At 47.6% G+C, this 25,940-nt stretch overlaps 1 protein-coding gene and 1 long non-coding RNA gene across 3 annotated transcripts in view; both read left to right on the forward strand.

Moving 5' to 3' along the window:
• The window catches only part of Tead1 (TEA domain transcription factor 1), a 237,042-nt gene that overhangs the window by 23,802 nt on the left and 187,300 nt on the right, over positions 1 to 25,940 (forward strand). The window lies entirely within an intron of this gene.
• On the forward strand, positions 19,318 to 25,873 carry LOC143268332 (uncharacterized). Its single transcript, XR_013044180.1, has 2 exons — positions 19,318 to 25,197; positions 25,273 to 25,873. It is a non-coding gene; the product is annotated as an uncharacterized LOC143268332 (long non-coding RNA).

The raw sequence follows: 25,940 nt of genomic DNA on the forward strand, positions 1-25,940 counted from the left end.
GGGGGAGGCTGTGGGAAGAAGTTACTAGGGCCAGGGGTGTGAGGCTCAGGCTGCTGTGTTTCTAGCTCGTTTAGTGCAAACTCAGCCGAGGCTTAGGCAGTGCTTTGCGGTGTGCATAGCTTTTTTTTTTTTTTTTTTGTAAGTTAATCAATTTGTTCCTCACAGCAGCTTGGCATCGTGTGTGTGTGTGTGTGTGTGTGTGTGTGTGTGTGTGTGTGTGTGTGTGTGTGTGTGTGTGTTTGTGTGCTCACAGGTGTGTACTTAGGTGCACATGGACTCCAGAGGTTAACATTGGACATCTTCCTCAGTCACTCTCCATCTCATTTTCTGAGGCAGGGCCTCTCACTAAGCTGGAACTTGGATTTGGCTAGTGTGGCTTGCCAGGGATCCCCTGTGAATTGCTCACGTGTGTGCCGCAGCGCCTGGCTGTTAAAGGTAGGTACGAGGATTCACACTCAGGACTTCATGCTTGTGGGGTGAGGAAGACCTCTGCTGTGTTCTCTTCACTTGTCAGCTTCTGTGTGGGGAAATTGACCGGGGGTGGGGGTGGGGGTGGGGGGTGGGGGTGGGGTTGATCGAGAAGGGTCTGACGAAGAGAAAGGGATCAGGTAGCTTTGGGCTGCACTGGAAAGCATAAGAAAGAGCTGGAACAGGCTCAGACGATGATTTCTGCTGGTTTTCACAACAGGCTCACCCAGGAGTGGGGGTGGGGACAGGGCGCTGTTCCAGCTGTTCACAACTGATTTTCTAAGTCAGAATCTCCAGGGGTGAAACTTGGAAGCTTCAATGGTCTAAGGCCAGGTTATTGTGTGGCCTGCTTAATTCTGGCCCCGTGTATCTCGTTATCTGGGTACCTGGCATAGAGTTTAGCTGCTTGACTTGTCCCTTGGTTAGAAATGCAGAATCAGACACTACCTGACTGTGTCAGGTTCAGGTCTGTTGGATGCTTGATTGCCTCTTGCTGAGATTCCAGATGATCAGGGTGTATGCGTTAGAATTTAAGAGCCATGCTGTCTAGAAAGTACTCCAGGGATGCTCCAGATGGAGAGCAGAGAGATAATACGTGGCTCTTTCCAAATGTGTTGTTTCCTTGTATAATTTATCCGTGCACAAACTAATTATGAGTCAGGTTATCATTTCTCTTTGGGTCTGTGTGTACACTTAGACTTTCCTACTTTGACATGGACAGATGTCCTCTACATAAAGTATGAGACCAGAATGTGCTTAGTTAGATATGTATAGAGTATTTTTGGATGCTATAAGGAGTGAGGTTGGGATCTAGACCTGATGGCTGGCCTCCCACAGAGGTGACATCTTCTCCCCATTGACTTCCTTTATGTGACTCTACGCCAATTTCAATATATTCTATTTTCGTTGTTGGTTAATTACTGTAGCTCTGTAATATGTTTATTTAGTGTATGTGTGTGGGCAAATACTTGCCATGGTGCATGTGTGTGCGTGGGTGTGTTTGTGTGTGTGTGTAGGTCAGAGGACAACCTGTTGAAGTAAGTTTCTTTTCTTCCCCTGTGAGTCTTGAGGATTGAACTCAGGTCGTCAGGCTTGGCAGCAGGCTTTTTTTTTTTTTTACCCACCGAGCTGTCTGGCTGGCTAGTGCTGTCAAGTATTTTAATATCTAACAGCTACTGCTAATTTCTTTTAAGTTTACATTTACTTACTGAATTTTGGAAATAGCTTATTTGGGTAGAAGATTACAGAAGGTCTTTTGTTTTGATTAGCCACTTCCCGCCCCCCTTTTTTTTTTTTTTTTAATTTTTTAAAAATTTTTTGAGACGATTTCTCTGTATAGCCTTGGCTGTTCTGGAACTCATTTTGTAGACCAGGCTGGCCTGGAACTCTCAGAGATCTGCCTGCCTCTGCCTCCCTCCTGAGTGCTGGCCTTACCCAACTTTTTAAAGAAATGTTTTGTCTTCTTACTCCAGTGTGTTAGTATTTCACTGTTTTGGTAACATGCGCCCTTGCAATGCATTATTTGAAAGCTTTGTCCTGGTTATTCCTTTCGGTAACAGAAACTCATCACCGGACTTGCCCACCGGATTCCAGCCTCTCAGGAGACAGTCCTGTGTGTGTTGTGTTTACCAGTGTGTGATTGCACAGTATCTGGTTTAACAGGCTTTCTTTCAGGCCACCAACCAGCTCCCAAATCATGTCATGGAGACTTAATACTAGTTATGAATACTCAGCCTTATCTTAGGTCTTATTTTAATCTGTTTCTCTTTATGTTTTGCCTTGAGGCTTTTTAAACTTTTTTTTTCCCCTTTTTGTATGTTTTACTTTCCCTCCTTCTTGTGTCTGTCTGTCTGGCCGCTGCCTGGCTTCTGGCCCCGGGTGGGTCCCTGTCTTTCTTCCTCATTCTCTTCTCTCCTTCTTTCTCTTCCTATCTTTCTCTCTGCTCACTAGCCCCCACATCCCTCTCCTGCCTGGCCATTGGCCATTCAGCCTTTTATTAGACCAGTCAGGTGCTTTAGGCAGGCAAGGTGAAAATAATGCAACACATCATTACATAAACAAATATGGCACAAATGTAACATATCCTTACATGTTAAACACATGTAGCATAAACAAATGTAACAAACACACCTTCACATAGTTAAAGTAATATTCTGCAGCATAAACAAATGTAAAATCTGGTACCTCTCAAACTTAGTCTAATCATGATCCCTTTTCACCCAAGAAATTATTTTGTGCTCTGGGACTATAAGATGGGTGTGTAGATCCAACACTTGCTGATAATTGCTGAGAACATTGTTTTGCATAAATACGTAGTACCAGATGATAGAAGTGAGACTAGAGAGATGGCTTAGCAGTTGAGAGCACTTACTATTCTTGAAGAGGACCTGGGCTTGCTTGGTTCCTAGCACGTACATGATGTACATGATGGCTCACAGCTGCATATAGTTCCAGGAGATCTGATGCCCTCTGTCTTCTATGGGCACCTGCATATATGTGGCACACATCTCACATAGGCTTACACGTAATTTAAAAAAATTTTTAAATGGCAGAAATATGTTTAGGGCTATTTCATCTCAGTAGCAGATTTTATTTATGTATGTTTTTTTGAGACGGGGTCTCATGTAACACAGGCTAGTGTTGAACTCCTTATGTAGCCAAGGATGGTCTTGAACTTCTGATCTTCCTGACCCCCACTCTCCCCACCTCCAGTTTCCAGTGCTGGGATTACAGTGGGTGGGGGAAGGGGGTCACAATTTCTAGTTATAAGTGGTTTGAGGTTGAAACTTAGGGCTTAGTGTGCCACGTCCCCAGCCCACAGACAGAAATTTTAAAAATCAGAACTACACTCCAAGGTATAATTTGATACCCACATCATGCTGACAATCTACAGTACGCAGCTATTGCATTTGTTTTCTGTAAACCATGACGTTTCTATAAGATTGGGCACAGTTCAATAAAAAAACAAAAACAAACACAAAACCCTGCGGTTCACAGTGTACAACAGCCTGAATCTGAACTTAGGTGTTTCACACAGCATCTTTGGGGTTTCATAGGTGAGACATCATGCACAGTACAAAGTTCATGTGTTGTGTGTTTGGAACTAGGGTTGTTGTACGTCCTATGATCCATCGTGGCTGAGTGTAGTCTGAAGCATTGTGGGTTCATTGCATACTTTGTTTTGATTTTTTTTTGGTAGTTGTGTTTTCAGAAAGTTTATTTTTGTCAATTTTTTGTGACTGCTCACATTCATTTGCTTGGCTGTCCCCATATTGAATCTTGACCCACAGTTTATAAATTGTGTTCTGGGAAATTTCTAGCATGTGGATCTCCATACACCATGGTTCCCAAAGGCTTTAGCCATGTAATCGATCATCAGTGACCTGTGGAATTATCTGTCATGGATCCCGAGTGAATTCTCCACACATCTTGAGATTGTCTTGTGGTCTTCTTGCGGATACTCAAGTTTTCTGCCATTAAATCAAGGCCGGATGTGGTAACCATTGTTTTAGCGCTCTGAAATTCCTGAGAAATCCTCAAAGAGGAAGAATTTATTTTGGCTCAGGGTTTCAGTGGGTGATGGTGAAGCAGAGGTTCATGGTGGAAGGGTGAAGCAGAGCAAAGTTGCTCACTTCCTGTTGGCCAGGAAGCAGAGAGGGTCCAGGACCCACCCCTGAAACTCGATCATCTCTCTGAAGGCCGGTGGACCATCAGTGGGTCAATAGATTGAGAAGGTTGGAGCCCGTAGATCTAGTCTTCTTTCAGTGACTGCACCCACCAGCCGGGAAGTCTTTTGTGGGGATGCTGACACGGAAACTGTGACAGTGAGAGTGTTTTGAAGTATGATGTTTGCCAAAAAGGCATGAATTCATTGTGTAGAGTAGAGGCTGAAATTAGCATAGTCGGGTCATTGGGAAGAAATTCTGTCACTTTGTGTTTAGAACCGTCTTGCTTTTAGATTTTTCTGGAAAGCCAGGTAGTGGTGGTGCGCACCTCTGGAGAGACAGAGGCTGGCGATCTGTGCAGGGCCAGCCTGGTTTACAGAGCACGTTCTAGGACAGCTAGTATTACACAGTCAGAGAAACCCTATCTCAAAACAAGCAAACAAACAGACAATAGATTGTTTTGGTATTACTAGTTAGTTGTTTTTATTTTATTTTATTTTTTTTTTTTGTTTTTGTTTTGGTTTTTCGAGACAGGGTTTCTCTGTGTAGCTTTGCGCCTTTCCTGGGACTCACTTGGTAGCCTAGGCTGGCCTCGAACTCACAGAGATCCGCCTGGCTCTGCCTCCCGAGTGCTGGGATTAAAGGCGTGCGCCACCACCGCCCGGCCAGTTAGTTGTTTTTAAAAAGTTATTTTTTTTTTTAAAGATTTACATATTTTATTTGGAGGAGTGTGGTCGGCTGCATGTATATATATGCCTGGTGCCTGTGGAGACAGAAGAGCAGGTCGGATCCCCGGAATTGGAGTTACAGATGGTTGTGAGTCACCATGTCTGCGCTCAGAACTGAATCCAGGTCCTCTGCAAGAGGAACAGGGCTCTTGATCTCCAAGCCATCTCTCCAGCTCCTGGTGGTACTACTTTATAATGTGAGAAAATAAAACATAACATTTTATTTATTTTGTGTGTGTGCATCCATATAAGGGTACACATCATGCACATGTTGAGGTCAGAGGACAGCTTGGTGACATGCATCTTTACCAGCTACAAAATAAGACATTTTGGCCAAGAACTTTGGTTCTGTATTTTGTGAGTAGAGATTCCTTAGTGAAATTTGCATTACCTAATCAAGCCATTTCATTGGCGGTATAGCTAGCCAACTTCTAAGTTCTCTCCTGCCAGGAGTGGAAGCCCTTCGGTTTTGTAGCTGCTCACACCTGGGTATTAAAGTATGCTCAGATAGTGAGAGCAGCCAGAGTATAGGTGAATGAATACACACTGCACTTGAAGTTCCAGGAAGATTGATACTACATCTAATTTAGGTATTTGTGTGTGCACGAGCAAGCGAGTGTGTGTGTGTGTATGTCTGTGTGGGTATTTTGCACATGCATGCAGGTGCTAAGGGAGGGTACTCCCTGATGCTAGGGATCTGAACTCAGGTCTTTGTGCTTACGCAGCAAGCACTTATCCACCAAGCCATCTCCAAAGCCTTATAAAAGCTATTTGGAGCTCAATTACCACGGCCCCTCTCGGGGAGTTTTGTCTTCTTGTTGCTCTGTCTGCCAGTCCCCAAGCAGCTTTACCTTGGATAAGACGAAGCAGAGCCTGGGCCCAGCTTTTGAGCAGGCCACAGTGGTCCCTCCCCAGGGACCCTCGTGCCTCGCGCACCTTTTGGATTCCTTATGTGTTCAGTGTATAGTATTTGGAAAGTGTGGACCCATTGTGTTTTCTTTAATAAAACTGCATTTATCCTTGTGTGGATAGACTGTGTCCAGATGCTGGGAGAGCAGGGGAACTGTTGACTTAGATTATTTTTTCTTTCTTTAAATAAAGGTTTCCTCCGGTTCATCAGCTTGAAAACTAGCCAGAAAAAGTTGGTCAAAGGAGAAGGCAATATTCCGGAGTGGTTTTAATTTTAGTAACTATATTTCGAGGATAATAAGCGTTTTACTTTGCCAGAAACTGTAGCAATGAAAACAAAATGTAAGACATCAATCCCAAGGTAAACTTTTTCATCTGAGGCTGGAAGTGGGAGTTTGGGGAAGCTAATTAGGGTAGCTAATCAGCCCGTTCTGAGTGGGCAGAAAAGCCGAGTCTCTGAGAGGGGTCGTGTCTCGGGTTCTAGCTCACGGTCTTGGGGTCCCAGGAGGTGGTGTGAAATCTTAGTTCATTCTTCACCAGAATGTGAGCAGTTATGATAGAGATTCAGAGAACAAAGAGAATTCCACAGACTCTATACTAGTGGCTCAGGGAACCTCAGGCAAGTACAGGCAGCAGCAGCAGGACGGAAAGGCTGTAACAGAGCATCATCACAGGCCACTACATCGAGCCATGTGATGGGGCTGGGGGGCCTGTCAAGAAAGCCTTGGGGCTGGGGGCTCCTGAATTCTTCCTGTATAGACAAAAGAAAGTCTTACCCTGCGTGGATAGAAGCCCTTGGGTACAGAAGCTACATGCCTAAAAAATACAAATTCCTTGATGAAATCATATCCAGTGAGTGCTATGGTAATGTAGAAACTGTAAACACATTGGCTTACAGATGGAGGCAGCCTCTGGCCAGGGCAGACTACTCCTTAGCCCCCTAGCTCCCTCTGGCCACTCCAGAACCTTCTTTCTGGTCTGCTCACAGTTTTATGGCTTTATGACTAGTTATATGGAGAGGAATGAACCGAGGGCTGTTTTTTTTTCTGCTCACTTCCTTGATCCATGCAATGCCTTGGCCACAGTGAAGTCCCTTTCTGGGCTTGGGGACTCCCCCATAGAGCAGACCTTTCTGTGTGTTTCCCCTTTCTTCCTGTGGCCACTTCAGATAACCTGTGGTCACAGGCTGCTCCCAGCCCGAGGCTGAGTGGTGGGTTGTGGGACATAGAACCCGGGTGTCCCTGTCTGGGAAGAGGCGGAGTTGAGTGGCGTTCGTTTCTCTCTGTTTCCACTTTCCAGGTTAGCCCCAATGCATTGCTCTGTCCTTCGCTCCATGGCTTTTATCTAGTGTGGACGTTGTAAGTCTATGGTGGCCCCTTGAGCCTCCCAGCTCTGCGTGGAGCAGACGATGGAAAGATGGGTGAGGAAGAACTAGGAGAAGTGGCCTGCTTGTGTGAGCATGCCTGCGGCATGTGTGAGGATGGCCTGCGGGCTGCAAAGTCCCTGGGTGGGACAGACTGATTTTTTTTTTTTTTTTTGAGACAAGGACTCCTGACCTCCACCTTCCTATGTCTCTAAGAATGACCTTGAACTTCAGCTCTGCCTGATTCTGCCTCTCCAGTGCTGGCATTGCAGAGCACCCACCACACGAGTTTATGCGGCTCTGGGAACCAAACCCAGGGCTGCTTCATGCATTCTAGACAAGCCCTTTAATTGTGCCACACCCTAGCCTCCTTGGTGTTTTTCAGGGGCTTTGAAAAAATTATATTACATTCAGTATGGTGGTGGTGGTGGTGGTGGTGGTGGTGGTGGTGGTGGTGGTGGTGGTGGTGGTGGTATTTGCTGAGTGTGTGGGTGTGTGCAGCCGTGTGCACATGTGTGGGTGCCAGAGCAGGATGTCAGGTGTCATTTTCGGCCACTCTCTCCTTACTACTTTGAGACAGGGTCTCTTCAGTGAACCAAAAAGTCATGTTTTTGGGCTCTTGGAACCTGTCTTCACTCCTGCCCCCCCATTTACATGGGTGCTAGGGATTTGAACTCATGTCCTCAGTGCTTGTAGAGCAAGTGCTCTTACCCATTGAGCCATGTCCCCTCCTCCCCTAGCTTTCCTTTAAAATATATTAAAAATAATCGTGTCTATGTGCATATGCATGCATGTGGGGTACCTGTGGAGGCCAGGCACGCCAGACCCCCTGGAGTGGGAATCACAGGCAGCTGTGAAGAACAGCAAGCACTCTTACACTGAGCCCCTCTCCAGGCTTCTCCTCCAGCTTTCAAAGCTGACCGTGCTTGGCCTGATGGATGCCGACAGGAGGAGCCTCCGGGAGTCCGTTACACTCTTCCTGTTTCTGGCTTGGAGGCACAGTGCCTCCCATACTGTTTTATAATTTCGACGACCACAAGTTTTTATCCTGTTCATCAGAATCCTAGATCTGCCACAACCTTTCAGTCTAACTTGGAAAATGCTCTGAGGTGCCCTAGTTCTCACTTCTGAAGCTGCCGTGTATGTAGTTGTTTTGTTTTGTTTTCCGAGACAGGTTTCTCTGTAGTTTTGGTGCCTGTCCTGGATCTCGCTCTGTAGACCAGCTGGCCTCGAACTCACAGAGATCTGCCTTGGCTCTGCCTCCTGACTGTTGGGACTAAAGACGTGCGCCACTGCTGCCCAGCCCATTGCCTCAGAGAACTCCCAGTGTTCTAAACCTCTCAAGTACAACAGTTATTGTTGCTTGTGTGTCTTGTGGAATTGTTAAAGTAGTTGAATGCAATCCATTAGGTAATCCAGGCTGCGTTAGCACCTTACTTATTAGGGAGGCTGACAGAACCAGTGGTGAAATTGAGACTTAGCGTGAACTGTCCAGGGGAAACAACACAGATGTGGCTCATACTAAAAGTTTGATAGATGTCTGCTGGAGCCGGGACCAAGTGTCTGCAGGGAGCAAGAGCTGACTTCACCGAGCTTTCTGTTTTGTTCAGGGTTTGCTTGAATGTATTTCCCCATGACGAAGCTAAACTGGCCGAGGGAACCACTCTGTGGCGCCTTCTAAGTTCAACATTTCCTAACAAGAAATAGGGCTTTACACACACACACACACACACACACACACACACACACACACACACACACACACACACACGGTATACATGTAAACATTTTTTCATACACTATATTTTGATTATATCCTTTCTCCCAACTTCTGCTAGATCTTCCCCATCCCCCTTCTCACTGAGCTTTGTTATTTCTCTTTCTCAAAACAACAACAAACCAAAATAAAAATCAAAACGGACAAACTAAAAACCCAAGGAAGCAGTAAGACAAAAACCCCACCAAAAGCAAGAATGCACAGCAGTCCCGTGGAGCCCGGTTTGTGTTGGCTGACTGACTACCCCTGGACTTGGGGTGCCCTGGAGCGGGCTTGACAGACTAGTGCCCCTCCAGTGGACGGAAATACTCTTTCCCTTTCCCAACAGGTATCAATTGTGGAGAGTTTCTTGGTTAGGGTTGGGACTTTGTGTTCACTTTCCCTTCTCAGTGCTGGGATTTTGTTTGGTTTGAATTTATGCAAGTCTTATGAAAGCTTGATTGATTTCTTTAAATTGTGTGTATGTTTGTCTCTCTGTGTGTGTGTGTGTGTGTGTGTGTGTGTGTGTGTATGTGTGTGCGCGTGCGCGCGCACACACATACATGTGAGTACAGTTGCTCTTGGAGGCCAGAAGAGGACATTGGACCCACCAGGGTTGGAGTTACAGGTGAGTTGCCGGAAGTGGGTGCTGAGAACTGAACTCCAGTCTTCTACAAGAGCAGTTCAGACTCCAGTGGCTGAGCTGACTCAGGTTTCCTGCTGCCAGCCCTGTGTGGCGGGGGTTTGCACATGTGCCTCGGTACTTATCTCCTTTCTCCCCTGTGGCGGGACAAGGTTGATAATGTTCAAGTCTGGTCCTGAGACCTGCATCCATCCATGGCTCCTTGTGGCCAACTGGCTGCCCGACTCTGCCTCAAAAACAAAATTCCTCAACTACATGGCATTTCTGAGCTGTGGTAATGACTTTGAGGCTTGATAGTCAGATTTGTTTGTTTTTGAGATAGGATGGTACTGTGTACTGTGTAGCACAGGCCGGCCTTGAACTCAAACCAGTACCTATGTCGGCTGCCTGAGTTGCTAGGATCATGGGTATGAGTCACTTCAGTATTCAGATTGTGTGATGGCCCTTGAGTTGGGTCTCACAAATTCTGGATATCAGAACTTAGCTATTGCACTCATAGGCCGTCCTCTAGAGCAGACCGTCTCACACATAGGCAAGCCTCTCCTGACTTCCTGATTGTTCCTCTTGCCTTTTCAATTCTAACCGGACAGATTTCTACTGCCCAATGTTAGTGTCTACAAGCAGAGAGCGTGTTTGCTAGGGAGAGTCGGGTGTAGCATACATGTGCACTTAGCGGGCCTTTCCGCCTTGTACTTCTTCTGACAGAAAGAAGGTCAGTGCTGTCAGGTCTCTGTAGGACACTGATCTTTAGGAAGCATCGTGTGTGTCTGTTGAGCCCTGTTGAGAAAGATGGAGGATTGTAGATATTCAAGTGGAAAGTTCTGCTTATCTCAGTCTTGATTAGAATTCATACTGAAAGCATGCCCACAGAAGGCAGTTTTCCCACAGTGATTCTGGCAGCATGAAGTTCCATGCAGTCCTGGCCAATAGCAGTGATTTTAGTTTTGAAGAAGTAGCTTCAGGGCGAGTAGCTCAGTGGTTAGAGCACTTGCCATGTAAGTGCGTGGAACAGAATCCAGATCCTGGCAGTGGTGTAATTCTGAGTGGGTGTGGCTGCCTACCCATCATCCCAGTGCTCTGAAGGGAGAGATGGGGGAATCACCATAGCAAGCTGTCTTGCCAGACTAGCCATGTTAGTGAGCTTTGGGTTCAGATGAGAGATCCTGCCTATATGAACGAATACAGTAGAGAGCAAGCTAATCATCAATGAGCGTAGTAAAGTGTGCATGTGTTTTCCAACTGGAATTTTTGGTATCTTTCATGTGTTACCATTCGACATCCACCGTGTACAGTAGTCCTTGGGAAGAGGAAGCTGTGAGAGGACAGGGAAGCTGATGCTGAGGACGGATGTGGAAGGGCTAGAGCTGCTCCTGGCTGAGGGTGTAGCTGGTGCTGAGGTCCAGAGGCTGTATATGGGAGGCCCATTGATTCCTGAGGTACCTACCACAAGGCTGGGGTGGAGTCTCTAGGCTCTGCTCTGTATTTAGGAGTCTGGGTCATAACCTTAGTGACCAGCTGGCCTGTTGTACTTTAAACTGGGAAGAGATGTGGGTAGATGGTGGGTGAGGACATGCCCTCTGACTTCAGTGCTGGATGGAAGGGAGAGAAGCCAGGATCAGAGTGGACCCTGTAGGGTTCCCTGCGGTGGCTCAGGATGAGGTGGAGTGACGGACCGCAGAAGAGATCATGGCAGCATTCATTCTGTGTATTTTAACCCATATTTGTGTGATGTCTTCACAGAATTCACCAGTGACTTCTAAGCCAAACCTTGGCCTTTTCCCAGCTCAACTTCCTGCCTTTAAGGAATATTTCATTCCAAACTTCCCCCGCCCCAACAAATGCCAAGTCCCTCTCCCTGGGTGTCTTTCCCTGAGGCCTGGCTGGGATAGTAACTGAGGTTTCAAGGTTGGACTAAAGCTGTCCTTCCATATGTTTGTCCTTCCTTCCTGTCTGTTTGCCTATCCACCCACCAATCCATATATTTATGTACCTGTTTAGAGACAGGGTCTCTATAACCCTGTCTGTCCTGTAACTCACTGGGCAGATCAGGCTGGCCTCGAATTTACAGAAAGCCACCTGCTGGATTAAAGGCATACACCACCATGCTCTGCCCTCAGATCCTTTCTTAACTGCTACCCACATCTGCTTCAGTCCTTCATGTCCCCTTCCACCAAGGTGGAGCCCCTCCCCCCTCCCCCAGTTGTCCCCTGAAGCTCAGCAAACACGCCCTTTCCCCTCCCAAGGTTTCCTAAGAGCCATGAGGGCTGGTAAGAGACAAGAAAACCGAGTACCAAAGGTGGCCATGGCAGTGAGGTTACAGATGGACAGTCCCAGTTCAGCACAGGGGTCCTCCTCAGGAGCAGTTGTCCCCGATATCTGGTCCCCGGGAGGCATACTAGGCTCCTCTGTCTCATCTCTTGCCTCATCACCCCTCCCACGTGCTGGCTCCCCATCTCCTGCACTCCTTTCTCCAGCTCCACTGCCCAGCTCCGCTGCTCCCCTGGATCATTTGCTGTATTGTGGGACATTCTGAAATAGCCCCCAGCTGTTAAGTGAGGGAAGTCTTCCTAAAGTATTTCATGGGATCACCCATCTTCCTTAGAAAGTCTCCTACCGTCTACTCCACCAATGCCCACCAGCAACCTGTGTTTGTATCCATCTAATAATGTGAGCTCTGGGGACCGTGCCACTGTTCTTGGTACTCAGGATAGAAGAATCTGAGTGTCAGGGCCTCAGGTTTCTCCTTCCCTCTGCCCCTTCGTTTCTGGAACTGTTGCTGGTGTGGTCTCTTTCTGCTCTTGTTTCATCCACTCAGCTTCACTTGGTGTCTATGGGCTGGGACAGCCTTCCTGGCTCAACTGCATGGCTTTGGGGGAGCCCCTTCAGCGTGTTGGCCCATTGTCCATCGGTATGTGGGCTCACTGTGCTTTTCTTAGTTTGCAGAGGAAGCTGAATTACTCATGCACAGCGCTTGCCCATTGGCTTGGTCAGGTTAAACTAAGACGACATTTACCACCAACACGAAGCATCAGTATCCTTAGTGCGGCCGCCGTCACTACTGTTCTTCCTGTCTGTAGGAAATAGATCTTGGCCTTTGTGCTTAGTTGCAGAAATTTCTTTTTTCGAATTTTGGGGTGTGTGTATGTGTTTGCATTTGTATGGGCACACGTGTGTGGGTGCATATGCATGTATGAGTTGAGTGCATATGGAGACCTGAGGTTGATGTCTGGTTTCGTCTTCTTACCTTATTTACTGAGGTGAATTGAAACTCATAGCTCAGCAATATATATGGCTACTTCCACTAGCCGCTTTGCTCCGGGGGCCCCTTGTCTCTGAGGCTGGAATTCCTGGTGAGTCTACTCAGCTGCTGGGGTCCGACCCTTTGTCCTTAAGGTTGCATGGGAAGCACTTTAATGACTGAGCCGACTCTAGCTAACTTTTGGGTTCTTTAGTTGAAGGCGAAGTGTTTCTTGGGTGTGCTTTGAGGTCTGTGCAGTAAGTATGGGCATTCTTAACCCCTTGTGCATGCCAAGGATTGTCTACAGTTCCATTTGGTGGAGGGGAATGTTGTCAGTGGTGACACATGAGTGTTTGCAGATGTGTCCAAATGCCAACAATGCAAACCCAGTGGAAAACATCACTGAAAGGTCTGTTAGGTGATTGGTTCTTTATCATTGCATATTAAAAGTAGGACTCTATTAGATGGGTGGGCTGTGGAATGTTCTGGTATTAAAAGAGGTTCCCAAATTAGTGATCAAGTTCAGAGCTGTAGATTGTGATCAGCGAAACCTAAGCTGTTCTGGCCACCTTGTAGTGTGTGTGGTGTGACGGAAGGGTGAAGCCCAGGTGAATATGGCTTGACAAGGAGAACAGAGGTCTTCCGAGATGAATTCCAAAGGCAGACAATCTTAAATTGGCAACTTGGGAACCTCAATAAACACCTGTTTTCCCCCATTTTTCACTCTGCCATCCTTTAAATGTTAGTTTCCTCTGCTCATGGCCCACAGTGGCTGCAGAAGCTCCAGGCATCACCTCGCCACAGGAATGTTCAGCAATAGTCGTTCCTTTTCTCAGTAGGCATCTTTCCCTATTGTTGGCCATCTGTCAGACTTCCTTTTCCGCCTCATTTGGACAGTAAGGTCTAACTGAAATACTTATTCCTAGATGAAACCAAGGACCCAGTGAGTGAAATCACCACACTCAGGGGTCCTAGTGGAAGATGAACACATCCTGAGATTAGGACTCTGCCTTCAATAAAGGTGGTGTAAAGTATTCTGGTAGGAAAACCCCATCTCTACAAGCAATAATCTGCGGTGCTATTGGACCATTTTTTTAAAAAAAAAAAAAAACCCTCTAGGCAGTCAGGGTCTCAGTGGGTAACAGCCTCACAGCCTGTGGCTGTCCCCTGTTGCTCCTGGTGGTGTTGGGGTAGGGATAGAGGTTGTAACCCCTTGATTTGGCTTTTTGGTAGTCTTGGGGATAGAACGCAGGATCTTGGGAATGCTTCTCCAGCACAGTACTTCTGAGCTAAGTCCTCAGTCCTCCTTTTTGGCCTTTTTACTGAATGCTCATCATGTACTGGCATAGATAGGCCTAGAAGATGCAGCGGAGAAGGGAAGGGACAGGCATGGGCGCATCTTCCTTCCTTTGGCTGGTTTGTTCGGTTGTTCTCAGGGCTGCCTTAAAAAACACTGCAGATGGGTGGATAAACAACAGACATTTCTTTTCTTACACTTTGGGAGGCTAGAGTCAAAGATCAGGATGTCGGCACTTCGACGTTTCTTCTGAGACCTTTCTCCCTGGCTTGCAGACAGCCGCCTGTGCTGTGTCCTTACATGGCCGTGTGTGTGTGTGTGTGTGTGTGTGTGTGTGTGTGTGTGTGTGCACGCGCGTGTGCAGTATGTATGCTGGAAGTGTGGTGTGTGTGTAAAATGTGTGTGAAAGAGTAACATGCCCTTCTGTGACCTTTATCTCTACTTTTATTTTTTTATACTTATTACGTGTGTATGTGTGTGTGTTGCATGTGTGCTTTTGTTCATGCGTGTGTACTACAGGTGTGCCTGGTGCCTTTGGATATCAGAAGAAAGCACCAGATCCCTCAGAACTAGAGCTATCATGTTGGTGATGGGAACCAAACCTGGGTCCTCTGTAAGAACAAGGGTTTTGTTGTTGTTGTGGTTCTTTTGTTTTTTTCTGACACAAACTTTCTCTGTGTAGCTCTGTAGACCTGGCTGGCCTTGAAATCCAAGATTCACCTGCTTTTGACTTCTGAGTGCTGGGATTAAATGTGTGGACCACCACTGCCTTGCTAGAACAAGTTTTCGTAAGCACCGAGCCATCCCTCCAGCCCCCAAATCTCCTTTCTAGCCAGCAGTCAAATGGGAACTCATTTTAACTTAGTATCATCTAAGGATAGTTAAGGAGCCCAACTCAAAAATCTTCATCTTCAGTCATTTAGTAGTTTGGGTTTTAATGCCTTTTTTCTTTTCTTTTTTCTTTCTTTTTTTTTGTGAGAAGAGGTATCTGTTGGGTGTGAGTGGGTGTTAGGTATTGCCCTAGACACTAGGAAGACAGCGGTCATAATAGTAGATAAAAAGTCGTGTCCGTGCCCCCCCCCCCCCCCAGCTGACCATGGGTGGCGGGTTTACTGCTCCTGCCTCTGGGCTTGGTCTGGGAGCCTCTACCATAAAATAACTTCACCACATTCCTCATCAGATCAACACTGAGGTCTTCAGTACCTGTGGCCTGCTGTAGCCAGGGAAGGATCCTCTCCAGTTGGAGGGGCTTCTTGAGAGAATGCAGTGGGGACCAGGGGTTGGAGTTGCATGGGGTGGCCTTCATCCTGTAGAGGCCAGGGGAGCTGCAGTGAGACAGGACCAAGGTCCAGACAGCTGTCATGTTAGAGGTCAAGGGGTCACCTCCTTTGAGTGATTGGTTCTGGCTTGGCTGCTGCATGGGATACAGGATGCCCAGATACGTTTGCATATCAGATAACATCAGCCCTTTACTGCACATCCATGATTACATTTTAGAGAAGCAGTGTTTGGAGCCAAGTTTACTTTAAAAAGGAACAAATTGAACTTGAAGTGGTACCCTGTATTTTTATTTATTAAATCCCTAACTCTAGGATTAATAATAATAATAATAATAATAATAATAATAGTAATAAAGGAGGCAGGATGATGAGTGGGGGAAAGGAAGAGAGTTTTTTGTTGTTGTTGTTGTTGTTGTTTTTTGTTTTTCAAGACAGTTTCTCTGTGTAGCTTTGATGCCTGTCCTGGAACTCACTCTGTAGACCAGGCTGTCCTCGAACTCACAGAGATCCATCTGACTCTGCCTCCTGAGTGCTGGGTTTAAAGGCATGTGCCACCACAGCCTGGCCTGAACAGAGTCTATCTTAACTCAATAAAATAAAAGAACTTGGCAAAAATATTGGACTTGTTTTCTTTTTCTTTTTAGTTTGGGAGATTTAAAATTTAATTTTCATACAATATATTTTGATCATAGTTTTATCACACCAACTCCTTCCAGATCCTCCATGTCTCTACTCACCCCCCCCAACCTAAAAAACTAGTAAGAAAAAAAAATTGGATTCATATTCTGAGTCACCCCATGTATGGCTCCCCTGAACTCGGACTGTCGTGTCTTTTCTGCTAAGAGCCTCCTAAAGGCCATGGCTTGATGTCTTAGGCTGGGTGGGCTTCATTTCCTTCTCTGGTTCTTTGTCTGCCCCTTTCAGGCTGCTGGGCCTGAAGGATGGGTGCAGAATTCGGGCACAAACTTCCTTCCATCCTGCCTCGTCCTCTCTTTCAGTTGTATTTGAGCCACAGGATAAGTACAAGGTCTTGATCCCTCGCAGATGCTCCTAGCCATTAGGCAGGCAGGTGCATGTAAACTGTCAGAGCCCTGAACCCGAGTCCAGAGCTGAGGAGTAGCAGTGTGTATTTTCATTCCAGACTCTGCCCTTAGGTCAAGGCCTTTTCCCAGTAGTGCTGTGGCCCTGGTTTGTACATTAGGAATCGGCAAACTTTAAAAGCCAGACAGTAAATATTTTTGACAACACAGGCCATATGGTCTGAGCTACCCACCACCCAGCTCTGAGGAGTCGGCGTGCGAGTACCCACAGACAATGTGTAAACCTGTGGCTGTGACTGTGTCCCAACAAGAACTCATTAGGGACATTGAAATGTGAATGCTAAGTAATATGCCCTTTGAGTTAATTTTCAACCATTTAAAAATGGTAAACTCATTCTCCTGCCACGGGCCATATGAAAACAGATGGTGGACCAGATTTGTCCTCTGAGCTTCACTTTGCCAACCCTCTTCTGAGTCATCAGCTCAAGAATATGATGGATCAGGAGCCTGGCTGGCAGCCCCCACTTTTAGGCTGAGTGGTTTTTTTCCCCCTCAGGTCACAGCGCCTGCACCTCCCAGGTGACAGATTGGACCAGGATATTAAGAACTGGGTTGAACTTTTCAGCTGCCCATGGATGCAGATCCAAGCCCACATCTCATAGTTAGCTGTCCAAAGAACGCAGGGTGGATCTGTGACTCTTTAGAGAACGCACCATTCATGCTTAGGTCTACTGGGGGGGGGGGGTCAGTATTGTAATGGATGTGGTTTATAATGATCACAGACTACAATATCCCAAGTAATTTGGGGCTAATAGATAAATAACCAGCAGAGTTGAACACTGAACATGATGTGTCCCTCCAGAGAAATGCCACCTGGTACACACAGCCCTGTGCATGCTCACCATTGTGTCATCTGAGTGGAAAGATCAGGTTAGCTTTGACTTCCTGTCACCAGAGAGGGGCTAGCTGCACGTTTCATCCCAGGATGGGGAGGCAAGACCTTTCATTCCTGAGAACCGTGACAGATGGAGGCTTTGTGCTCTGTGGATAGAAGATGTGCTGGGTGCAGCGGACAATGGAATTACACCTCCACAGAAATCACCCCTGGACCGAGAATCAAGTTTGCACATGTGCCCTGCCTGTAGCATTCACTCTTGCTGAATGCTGAGCCGGGCTTCTTATTAGGTTATGTTGGAGTAGTGCTCACCACAATAATACACAATGCTCCTGCGGTAACTCAATAATGGTGGGGGAGGGGAAGGGGAGGGGGGAAGGTGCTGACTTGCTTATTTCTGAAGTGCTGGGAACAGTGGGCAGTTAGGGGTCTGGGTCCACCCCTCTCTGGAACCTTGCGTGCTGGCTTTGAATCTGCTAATGTTGGGACCTTCAGTTAGGAAGTCTATCTTGGTGGTCATTGGAACAGCATCCTGCCCCTACTGCCTGGCTTCTGGCCTACCAACTCTTTGCTTTGGGGATAATCACTAGATCTTGATGTTTGTGGGAGTGCCCAGTGGGGTTTGTACCAGAGAGAGAGAGTGAGTGTGTGTGTGTCTGGTGGGCACATGCAGATGTCTGCCAACTCATTCTCTCCCATCTTCTTGTGCCTGTTTTTTTGCACAAGCAGTTCTGAACACCTGTTCCATTCCTAGCACTGTGCTAAGCATGGGGTGCGAGGGACCAACTAATATCGTGAGCCCAGGAACAATTTCACCGGAAAAGAAGATGCTGGAAAGATGATCACTTTCTTGTGCCCCTGTGTTTTCAGCACCATACCTCTTGTGGTTAGGTATTGAGTGGAGGGAGCACTAGCCTTCTAAGGAAGCCTCTGCCACCTCCCCTGTGCAGTTTTATCGGGGGCGGGGCGGGGATGGGCATAGGAGTTTGGATGCTGGGACTTGGAAGCTGTTGGTGTGATTGATTCTTAGCCCTGTGCCTCTCACTGTGTGCCTGAGAGGCTGTGAAAGGCAGACTGTCATACTTCACTTTGGGATGCTCTCATTCACTGAGGCTAGTCCCCTGGTGTTTAGACTGCTCCAACAGCAATCTGGATGCAAGTGCTCAGAGAACTGACCTTGAGACAGTGTGGGAAACCCTTTTGTTGAGGAAGAAGCTATTTTCCAAAGAGGGGAGAGGTCTTGGAATTCAAAGTTGCAGTGGATAGTGTAGACCAGAGCTTTAGAGCCAGGGCTCTGGGGCTCTCCATGTATTGGCATCATCAGCCCCCTGCAGCCAGACCTAACCCACTTCTCAGTCTCCCTTTCCTCTTCAAGCTTCTTGCTGGGAGCCACGTGTTTGGAGAGACCCCCAAGCAAAGCTAGGACCAAGGCTTTAGGATAAGTGTGGTGTGAGCCAACCCCCCCTCCCCCCTCCCCCATAGGCATTTGTTCTCCTTGGAATATGAGCCAAGCAGTTGTCTCTACACCCTGTGGGTTTTTTTTTTTTTTTTTTAAATTTCACACACACACACACACACAAAAAAAACCCAAAACAACAACAACAGCAACAACAGCAACAATCCTCTAACCACAATAAAGGAAGCAAAACAAAAGGACACAGGAAAAAGTTCCCCCACAGTCTCCATGTTTAAAAATAAGCAGTAGCCCTTGACCACAGTGCCTGGCTTTCTATAGACTTGCTGTCACGTGGAGGCTCAATCTGCCCTCTGCTCTTCTCAGTAAACCTTAAGTAAATGCTTTCCACATGGCTCCGTCGTCGTCTTCAGGATGACTTTTAATGGTCTTACTCTATCATCCCACAGACTGAATTTGCTTATCCACTCATCTATTATTGGGCATTTAGACGTTTCCCCACAGTTTTGTGCTGTTATAAATAATACTTTGAGATACAGCTTCGTCATGATTGTAGATTATATTCTTAGGATAAATTCCCAGAAGCAGGATTTTGGGCGGGGGTGAGGGGTGGGATGGTGGTGTTTAAAAGACAAAGAGTATTGGTTCTCAGTGGATATTGCTAAATTGTTTTCCAGAGGGAGCGTCTGGGACTCTACAGGGCTGCAAGCGAGGATGATTGCCAGGGTTTCAACATCCTGGGCCACTGTAGACGCTGCACTTTTTACAGAGGCTTGGTTCAGGGGTGCACTAGGGTTTAGTTGGTCTTTCTTGGATGGTGGAAATGTTGCATATGGCTTTATTTATTATTCCTCTTAAGCTTTTATTTCCTTTGCTTTTTATAGGCAGGTCCTAGCTAGCTCAGGTCAAATTTTTCTGTGTAGAATTTTTTAGATTCTTGGATTTTACAGATAAAATACAAACCAACTAAATGAACAACTGAACCCCCACCCCAGTGTCCATCTGTACAATAAATACTTTGGACATATTTTATGGTTGGATTAGCTGTTTGGGATCTTAACTTCCTTACAGGTCATGAGTTAATAGGGTGACATTTGGAGAGCCGAGGGTCTTTTCCTCTTCTTAGACGTCTCTTTGTTCTTTCTCTTCAGCGCCCACCCCCATTTCCTGCCCTCCTCCTCCCCTTCTGTGCGCTGTGTTTGTGTCTTTGGAGATAAAAACATAAAAGGATTGGTTTTTAGTCATGCGCCTTCGACTTAGAAACACAGCTTCCCTAAATTATGTGGTGCGGAATGAGGAGAGAATCACAGCCTTGTAACAAATTGCCTGTGACTAAAGTACGAAATCTTAGAAAGGTGTGTTTGAGGTTGTAATCTTAGCTGGTGGTGCAGGGGAGGCCAACGTGTTTTTCAAGTTGGTCTTGACTCACCCTGTTCTTTCTGGAATGTTGGCCATCCTCAGTATGACAGCGTCTCCCTGATGACAAGCTCTCTCACTGGGCTGTGCATACCAGGGCCCCAGAACTGGTTTGTTTATTTGCCTGGGGTAAATTGTGGAAACTGCTCTCCTCTGCCTAGCAGCAGCAGCAGCAGCAGCAGCAGCAGCAGCAGCAGCAGCACCCGGCATCTGATGGGCACTGGGTGACTGTTCTCCAGGCTCACAGTGGGGATGCCAAGCCTAGGCCCGGTCGGTCTCACAGTGATACCCCCTTCCCCAACCCCCTCTCCCAGTCCCTCCTCCCATAGCGATGGTTGCTCTACTTGGATGATGCTGGCCAGGCAGTTGCCTGGTGGGAGAATCTGAAGTTGGCAGTGTAGCCGGGTGTGTGGCGGCTCTGTTGCTGTTTAATTTGTTAATGAAACAAGGAGCACATTTTCCCCTCCTGCACACCTCTTGGCTGTTTGCAATGAGGCACAATTAATTTATTTGTGCTGTCTGTGGAGGCGGATGCCAGCTAATGCAGCGAGAGCTTTTATCTTTACGTTTGTAATGAAGAGGGGCCGGCTGCTGGCACATTGACAAGGCTCACTGATGACTCACTCACTAGCTGACTGCAGATGCTTTCCTCTGAAATAATAAAATGTATGCACACGCAAGCCCGGTTCCTGTGTGAAACGGGCAGAGCTGGTTTGGGAAAGTTCATGCAGGAGAAAGAGGAAGAAAAAGGCGGGAAGCTCCCCCTGGGCAGCCAGGCCTGACTGGGGCAGGGCTCCTCTTGTCCTTTCCGGAAGGGGAACTCCCAGCCTCCCTGCCCTGCTCACTCCCTGGCTTGGCTCCTTTGTGCTCCAGTAGGCACCTCTCATGGGGTCTGAGGCTTCCCATGCCTCATCTTGGCTCACCAGGTGAGGCCTGCCTGGGAGACCTCAGCATTTGGGGTCCATTTGACCTCAGACTTGGGCTTTGGTGCTGGCCTTGTTCAGTGTGAGTGGCTCCCTGTCACCCACTCTGACACTTTATTGAGGAGAGCTGTGTTTTATAAGTTGAAGGCACATGGACTAAGATGACTGTTGTCCTGGGTGTCCAGTTAAGGTATTCTGACAGTGAAACAGTTTTGTGAGTTGGATTTGTTATATTCCTCGTTCTAGGGATGAGGAGATGGAGGTGGGTAGAGGTGAACATGTCCATGATCACATGAGAAAATACTGGCCTTAAACCCAGTGTCCCAAACTTGACCTTAAGACCTTTCTATGACAGTGGTGCACTAAGGATGAAATGAAACATTTAGCAATGGCTGGCCATTGAAACTCAATAATTAGATGAAATTATATATGTTTTATGATATATATCTCCATAGTTCTGTAGGCTAGCTGGAAACCACAAGATACTTAAAAGGTCTACCCGCAATTCAAGCACTTAGTGTCTGAGGCAGGTAGATTGTCACGTCTTGAAGATCAGCCTGGGTCTGGGCCACAGAGAGAGTGTGGCAAAATGCTCCCCCACCTTAAAAAAAAGCTGAAAGTCTGCGTTGGGTCAGAGAAATGCAGTATAAAGTGTAGTCTAGGTAAAGTCTCTTTCCTGGATCAGTCATCTGGTATAGCTGGTTGTGCCAGGGCCAAGTGTCAGTGTCCAGTTAGACTTGTCTCCCGTGCCAGCAACACAGACATGTGCATGCCTTTCCTCACGCTGGGCCAGAAGGGGCTATGGAGATCTTACAGATGAGGAGATTCTTAGGAGGAGGCCATTCATTTATCCAACTCATACACTCCCTAAATAACCACCTGAGCTCCCGTAGGGCTGGAGGACAAGGCATGGGCTGTGAATGGAACAGGCAGCCTGTGGACGAGAACACAGCTGAACGGCGAAATCATGGCAGGTGGCAGGGGCGGTGAGGAGTGAAATCAGGGTACCGGGGTGCTCCCAATAGGGCAGAGGGACAGTGGCACCTATCAGGAGACTTAAGGTTTTGCAGAAAGTAAAAATTGAAGTTTTTAGCTGAAAAATTTTGGTGCCTTACAATTCTCAAATTCAACTAAAGTTGGTTGTAAGTCGGCACAGCAAGAAACCACGGAACAAAGCCATTCTGTGGAGAGAAAAGCAGTTTATTAAGAGCAAAACTGCTGGGCTGCGTCGGGTAGTGGACCACAGCATCCAGCAGCAGAGCTTGTTGGATTTTATATGGGTATATGATGGGGAGGGACTCGGGAGCTAGAACAGCCAGGTAGTTAGTGTGCACACCCTTGTCCAGCCAGCCGCTAAGGGCTTCTGAGAAGTGTATTAGGGTTCTGCTTCCTGATAAAACCTGTCCCGGTTAGGACTCACCAGCACCCTAAAAGATTGCCATTAGTACTGCCATTTGGGGGCCATTTTAAGACCTAACATTCCAGCCCTTTATTGTTAATAAGGGGAGAAGGTGGTTTGTTGAGCTGAGGGGTACGTTGCAAAAGGGTTCTGGAATATTGGTCCAAATCAGGGGCTCAAAGCCGCCTGGCAGTGGTAGGAGACCCGAGGAAATGCCTTCAGAAGCATCTGACTTACTGATCATTGGGTCAGCTTGTTGACCCCCCCCCCCCCGGGGGGGGGGGAATCTGAATAGACAGGGAAATCATCACCGTGAGATGGACATTACAATGAGGTGGACATGGATCAGAGAGGGCTGAGGACAGGCATGAGCTAAGGGCCCAGAACAGTCTCATAGGTTTTTAATCCCCCTGTATACCTGGCTAGTACTTACACCCCCAGTTTGGATACTCAGCCCAGTCTGATCCTCTGGGAAGCAAAGGTGTTTGGAGTTATAGTGGGATGTGGAGATGGGGTGGGTTGGAGTGATGGCCTTTGACAGCCTATGGAAGTGTTCTGTGGAAGGGCCACAGTTCTGAGAGCAGGCTGCCTAGGGCATGAGAGTCAGATGTCCTCTGAAGGACAGCAGAGACAGAGCAGAAGGTGGCATTAAGGCTGAACTTAGTTTTGGGGGCATGTGTCTTAGCTTTCCGTGCTTGTCACCTTATCTAAGTGGTGGGGAAGACAGAGAACATCCAGCAGGAGGGAGAAAGAACCCATATTAGGTGTCCTCAGGCCTAGAAGGCAAGAGAGAAGTTAGGCTTTAGTGCCTGTTGACTGACAGAAGTACTTATTAGAGAATGGATCCAGAGTCTGAGCTGTGACAGATGGATCCGAGTGGAGACTTCCTGAGGCTTAGCTGCCATTGTTGTAGTTAGGATGACCAGATGTGGACTGGTCCAGCCTGGGTTGAGGGCTTTCAACTAAACCCAGTCTCCTGGTGAAGTGTTTGGGTGCTAAGATCAGTAAAGGGCTGAGGAGGATATGTGTCTCCAGAGGCGTCGTTAAGTGAGAGAAGGTAGCAGGCAAGGAGCGGGCTGGTTCCAAAAGACGTTCGTTTCTCAAAAGGACGGGATGGCCCCTTCTACCTTTAATGAGAACTAGGGAATCTGAAGGTGTTATTGTACCCCTACCTAGAGCCCTAGGTAACTTTAGAGGTGAATGCTGGGCCATTATCCATCTGATTGTGTGAATCGAGGAGATATATATGTATCTTGAAAGTAAGAACGCTATCTCATTTAAGAGGTGTAACAGACCACTTCTGCAGTCTCAGTCGAAGTGGGGAAAGCTACCCATCCTGAGAAAGTGTCTACCATAGTAAGAAGATACTTCCGCTTCTTGTCAGGAGGCATCATATTGTGTGAACTCTATCTGCCAGTCGTCCCCAGGAAAGTTACCCTGAAATTGGGGTGGATTGAAGGAAGGGGGGGTTGTAAGGCTCCCTGTGGAGAAGTGTGGGTGCAGGTGGAGCATCCCGGGGTGGTAGACAGCCTTAAAAGGGCAGAAAGGCAAGGGCGGAAGAAGAGAGGTTGGAGGAAGCCGTAAAGAGGTTGAGACCCAGTGTGAAAGGACAACTTTGCCTGCACCTCAGGGAACCCGTACCTGTCTCACAGAAGAAGCTAGCTCTGGGGCCTGCAACGGATCCCGTGGCTTGGAGGGCCTGCTTATGGGACTCAGAGTAGGTAGGGGTTGGGAGGGGCCAGGAAGAGGATGGAGGAAGGTGGGAAGGGGTGCCGGCTCACCCCCTTTGCAGTCTTGTCAGTCAGCAAAAGCGTTTCCCAAAGCTGTATCATCGGTAGGGGCCTGGCGACCTCCACAGTGAACAACCGCTGCCTGCTTGGGAAGATAAGAGGCTTCCAGCACTTGTAGGATTAGCAGCCCATTGGTAATAGATGTACCCTTGGTGATGGGGAGGCTTCCCCCCCCCCTCCAAACAGAAGCACGGTAGTGTAGCATGTGGTGGGCATATTCAGAATCTATCTGTGTATGTTTTGATGAGCTTGTCTTGTGAGGGGCTCTGCTTTCTGAGTAGTGCCTGGGTGAAGAACAGGTTCTGTAACCTGGTCAGGAGAGGCTCCAGCATAGTCTGCCTGGTGGGAGCTGGAGTTGCTGAGAGAAGAGCTTCCATCTGTAGTCAGGGTGTGGCAGGGGCAAATAGAGTTTTGGATTCTTGTGGGTGACTGATGGCAGGCAGGCAGGCGTGGGTGAGGGTAGCAGCTTTCGGGAGGAGTGTAACTGGATTAAGAGGGGAGCAGGAGTCAGGAGAAATTGGAGTTTTCTTAAGAGGGGATGTGGAAGAGGTGGAGGATGGAGGGAAATAGGGCAGAAAGGCTTATGTGTGACAGTCGGCCTTTGAGCAGCAGAGTGGTCAAAGTGAGTCCAGAGGCCTCCTGGGCTAATAGGGAGGCTGCCGCCAGCACCCATAGGCAAGGTTGTACCCAGTTGTATGGAAAGATAAGAAACAGGCCAAACTTGGGCCCTTTCCTCTGTCCCAGGACCCCTAAGGCCATTCCCCATCTATGAGCAGGATAGACAGAGAGGTAAAGGGTTAATGGAGATCTGGGAGAGCCAGAGCAGGAACTTGTAGGACAGCCTATCAGGGACCAGAGAAGGCAAGTGTTACAGGTATAGTCGGGTCTAGGGTCTCTCTCTCTGTTAGGGACTCCAAGCTGCTTGATAGAGGGCGTAAGTGAGAAGAGCAAAGTTGGGAACCCAGATTCTGAGGTATCCCGTGAATCTAGATTCTGAGGTATCCCGTGAATCCAGATTCTGAGGTATCCCGTGAATCCAGATTCTGAGGTATCCTGTGAATCCAGATTCTGAGGTATCCCGTGAATCAAGCATAGGAAGGAAGGAATCCATCCTTAGTGGTGTAAGGAGAATCGATAGAGAGGGAGCTTGAGAGAGCAGTGGGGAAACAGACAACTTGAGTCCTTGACCCGAGGGACAGAGAACTGCACCTTGGAAAGAGAGACCTGTATCCCTTGTTTCTTAGAAGTTGAGTTAGTGGTATGTGGTGTGTTGAGAAGAACAAGCGACCATAGAGTAGGATGTTGTCTACATACTGAATCAAGCAACTGGGAGATAGGTGGAGAGAAAGGAGGGGAGGCTAGCTTGGAACCCCTGAGGGAGGATGGTTCAAAAAGCTGACATGCTGCTTTGGTGTTGAGTCTTCCTTGGTGAAGGCAGAGATGGTATGTGAGTCTGGGTATAGATGAACAGTACTCCTCCCCCCAAAAAACAAAAACAAGCCGGGCGGTGGTGGCACATGCCTTTAATCCCAGCACTCGGGAGGCAGAGCCAGGCGGATCTCTGTGAGTTCGAGGCCAACCTGGGCTACCAAGTGAGTTCCAGGAAAAGCGCAAAGCTACACAGAGAAACCCTGTCTCGAAAAACCAAACCCCCCCCCAAACCCCCCCCCCCCCAAAAAAAACCCAAAAAAAACAACAAAGGAACAGAAAAGATTC

The sequence above is a fragment of the Peromyscus maniculatus genome, chromosome 1, assembly GCF_049852395.1.
Source record: "Peromyscus maniculatus bairdii isolate BWxNUB_F1_BW_parent chromosome 1, HU_Pman_BW_mat_3.1, whole genome shotgun sequence".
In the NCBI taxonomy this organism is placed as follows: domain Eukaryota; kingdom Metazoa; phylum Chordata; class Mammalia; order Rodentia; family Cricetidae; genus Peromyscus; species Peromyscus maniculatus.